This window comes from Dipodomys ordii, unplaced genomic scaffold (assembly GCF_000151885.1).
Source record: "Dipodomys ordii isolate 6190 unplaced genomic scaffold, Dord_2.0 Scaffold24, whole genome shotgun sequence".
Classification (NCBI taxonomy): Eukaryota; Metazoa; Chordata; class Mammalia; order Rodentia; family Heteromyidae; genus Dipodomys; species Dipodomys ordii.
This window is the reverse complement of record NW_012267240.1, coordinates 15,297,683-15,302,132: the sequence shown is the minus strand read 5'-3', so window position 1 is coordinate 15,302,132 and position 4,450 is coordinate 15,297,683.

The window sequence follows — 4,450 nt, the reverse complement described above, 5'->3', positions numbered from 1 at the left end:
GTCCCTCGGCGCCGCCTGGCGTCCGATCGCGGAACTGCGGCCCGGAGCTCCCCCCAGGTCAGACGACCCAGGGTTTCTGTGTCCAGGGTACCGGCTGGAACCCCCAGGAGCCATTGTCCTAGGAAACAACGTCCCCCCGTAAGGGAGAGGTGGCTTCAGTTCCAATCAGGGGAAGAAGGTGAAAGTGCACCCCCCCCCTACAGTTGGAAGACTTCGGCCTCAAGCGCCATGCGTTCCCAAGTTGAGAATAGGACTTAAAGTTGATAGGCAACAGTTCCCCCTGCCCCCCCACCCTCCACCTCCGGCGATGCCCACTTCTCAGCAGGGGTGCCTAATTAAGCAAAATCTCAGGCATAGTAAGAATTGGGTAGGGAACCTTCCAGAACCCTGTGTGCCTGGGTTGGAGACTGCCCATGTCAAGGGTGCTTTTGTTTGTTTGTTTACAGATTCACACTCTATCCAAAGCAAGTTGGAAATCAACAGAACCCCAACTTCCAGTTTATGAACCTCAATCTCTTCCTGGGTATCCCCTGCGCAGAGCGGTAGTGAGGAACCAATAGGGTGGATGAGGGAAATGCACCATATGCAGATGTCCTTGCATAAATTGGCATATTCCAGGGTCACGGGCTAATGCTAAAGCTTAATAAATGTGGGGTTAAATAGACGTGGAGAGGAGAGATGGAGGCAGTAACTAGTTTCTGGTGAGAGGTTTTTTTTCGGGGGGGGAGGTAGATCTCTGAGTAGCAGGTGGAGAGGTGTGCACGGTGGGAGATGGATACCATGAGGGGGAAATATCGAAGACCCCAAGTCTGAGATTGGGTGGTTGCACACAGGATTGGGATTAAACAGAAGTGGCTTGGGGAGTGGAGAGAAATCAGGCTGGAGGAGCTTTCTGCATAGAGATATGTAATCAGAGAATATGGAGAGGCAAAGAGAACAAGAATATTGGCCTGTGTGTGTGTGTGTGTGTGTGTGTGTGTGTGTGTGCGTGAGCATGTGTGAATGTGAGTTGTGTGTGTGTGAGAGAATGTGTGTTGGAAGGAATTAACAAAGCATCTGTTGGCCCAATATCTCAGGAGATGAAGACCCATTTCACCTCCCTGGCTCACAGAAGGAATGGAGAGGAAAGCCCCCCAATGCCAAGGGAAAGGAAAAGGACCAGGGGAAAGGAAAAGGACCAGGGGAAAGGAAAAGGACCAGGGGAAAGGAAAAGGACCAGGGGATGATGGCAGAAAGAAAGGGCAAGTCTGCAGGTATCTGCCTAGAAATGTTGCAGGGAGGCCAGGCCAGAGGTGCCCAAGCAGCAGATGAGTGAGATGCAAGCCTCGTTGGGTGGGTGACCAGCTGGTGTTTGTACATCAGTTTTTACCTTGGGAGTCACCATCAGGGAGATGAATTTACCAAACACACCGGATTTTCTCATCACCCTTCCGTCAGAACCCACCCGGTAGATAGATTGGAATTACTTGTCTTATTGCTATAAAAACATTAAAAAAAAAAGCTGTCCTAGCTACTCAGGAAGCTGAGATCTGAGGATCCCAGTTCAAAGCCAGCCTGGGCAGGAAAGTCTGTGAGACTCTTATCTCCAATAAACCACCACAAAACCAGAACTGGTGGTAGAGCACTCACTTGGAGCTGAAGAGCTGAGGGACAGTGCCTGGGCCCAGAGTTCAAGCCCAATGGCTGACAAAAAAAAAGGAAGAAAGAAGGAAAGAAAGAAAGGAGGAATAAAAGGAAGAAAAAGAAAGGAAGGAAGGAAGGAAGGAAGGAAGGAAAGGAGGAAAGAAAAGAAAAAGAAAAAAAAGCTGTCAAAGGTTTCCTGGCAAATCACGCCATTCAGATCATTTCCGAACTGAACTGCCCTTTGTTGGAGAAGAAGATGGGAGGAGAGGATGGAAGGCTTTTCCTTCTTCACTCCCAGCCTGCAACTGGGGCTGACTGCAGAGTGGGCTACTTGGATGGTGATGTTCCCCACGGCACCTCTGAGATGCTCGGAACTGTGGTGGTCATCGAACCTGGAAGTAACCTCAGCTCTGTCATTTCCTTGTGCTGGGGAGGAAAGCTGTGGAGCAAACTTAGGTTGCTGTGGAACATCAAGTAGATAGAAGGGAGCAGCATGATGATCCTACAGTACTGGCCATGGATTGAATTACTCTTATTGTTGAAGATGAGTAGGGGAAGGGAAATGTCTTTGTACTGCACTAGTGGATGTATCGTTCATCTCTTCTAAAACACACTAGCTCTTGGCATATGCAAATTTCTATTCTTATGCATTTAGTTAGTTTAGGATTTTTGGGTTTTTGTGTGTTTTATTTTTTGGTGGTGCTGGTCCTGGGACTTGAACTTTGGGCTCTTTACCACTTGAGCCACTGTTCCACGTCTGGCTTTTTAAGTGGCTGATTGTAGATAAGGGCCTCGTGCATTTTCCTGCCCAGTCTGACTTTGAAGAGAGATACTCAGATCGCAGCCTCCAGAGTAGTTAGGATTATAGGCATGAGGCACTGATGCCTGGCTCAGATTTATATGAGTACTTTACATCATGTATAGAAAATATAAAGATTAAGGTTCAGGAGTATGCAGTACTATCTGTGTTCACAAAGCCTCAAATGCCCAAATCAGTGCTTTGTAGGATCATGTATGTCAGAAATAATTTGGGAAGCTCTAATGATTGTGAGAAATCACCTCTGTAAAGGAGTAAGCTATGCAGGTTGACCTTTAAAGCCTGTGAGAGAGTGGGTGTGGGGTGTTGGGTGGTGTTTGTACGATTGTGTACTTCTCCAAGGAATCTTTGTTCTCCGAGGAATCTTAGTTCCATGGTACCTTGATGCTCAAAGAGTAGAAGGGAAAGCAAACAAACTCCAACCTCTTTGGCCTTTCTGGAAGGGCCAGATGCTGGGAGGGAAATACTTTTGACAAGAAATCAAGAGTGGCAGAGAAGTCCCACGTCTGAATGGCTGTCTTGTACATTTCAGCTTTCTGACAAGTGGAAACGGTGTCAGCCACATCTGGGATACTCAGCAAGAAACACATGGACAGTGACAGGTTCTCCTGCTGAATGAGAAGTTTGACATTTTAAGGATCTACTGGCACTGATTTATTTGTCAGAAAAGCGAGTCTGGGAATTGTTTAATCATACACGTGGGTATATGTATATGTTTAACACTGGAAAAGGTATACATCGTTGTTTCCTTAAAAAGAACAAGAACCCAAAAGGTGAAAGATGGAACAGATTTGATTCAAACCTTCCAAAAATAAACAAGTAAAGAGTACCAGAGGGAGGAAAAATGATCTTGGAGTTGTAGCCATTGCAAAGTACTTAAAAATAGACATTTTTGTAACAGTTAACTGGTTAGTGCAAACTCTGTAATCAAATATGTTCTTACCGGAATGATCAGCTATTATTTCTGATAATGTTTAATTTGATTTCTTGATGTGATGAAATGGGATCCTATCTGCAAATCTAGAGGTCTGAGGGTTCTGACATGATTATTTCATTAATACAACCACACTTTCAACATGTGAACAAAAACACTTCCCAAATGAGTCACTGAGAAAGCAATGCATTCTCTTTATTTCAACCACCAAAAAGCTGAAAGTGGATCTGTAACTCACATGGTATGGTGCTAATGTAGAGCAGAAAAGCTCTGGGGTAGCACCTACGGCCTGGGTTCAAGCCTAAAGTTTGGCACAAAATGAAATAAAAGCACCAGAAATGTGAAGGTTTCCAATCTTTTCTTGTAAGTGTTAATGATTGCAGATTTTACTTTTGCTTCACATTTCCTTTTACCTTTCCTCAATAGTAAAAAACAAAACAAAACAAAAACAAAAACACTAGTTTAGTCAGAACTAGTTACAACCTAGCAGGGGGGAAAACAAATTTTAAATCTGTCAAGGGCCTCTGCTGACATAGCCTTTACAGAGGTTGGGGGGGGGGGATTTCCTCTAAGTCACATCATTTTTTTTTCTCTTTTTCATGATTTTTGTTTGTAATTCTCTTTTATGATTTTCCTTCATGATTTTATTAGCCACTTTTAAGTTACAAGTGCTGGAGCGATGGCCCCACACTGGCAAAAATCCAAACACAGCCAACAGTTGGTTTCACTGACGGAAAATTCCCACTAGTCAAAACCACACTCTTGACTCGAGCTCTTTTTACAAGAAGCCTTGGAAAACACAGTCCTGCTTGGAACACAAATACAAATTAATAAAGCAATGCTTCCTGTAAAGGAAAGGCAGCTGAAGAAAGCGATATTCTTCCTATGCATTGATATTTAAGAATCTGTTTTACTGAGAGCACAACACCCAGTCAAAGCGATGATCAGGATCGTGAACACTTTATAGGTTTGAATGAAATCCCTTTCACTGCAGAACTCTGAAAAGTCTATGTGGGTCTGATGCACGTGTGGAAGGATATCTTACTATTTATTGGCCCAAAAGACTAAAGGGAACT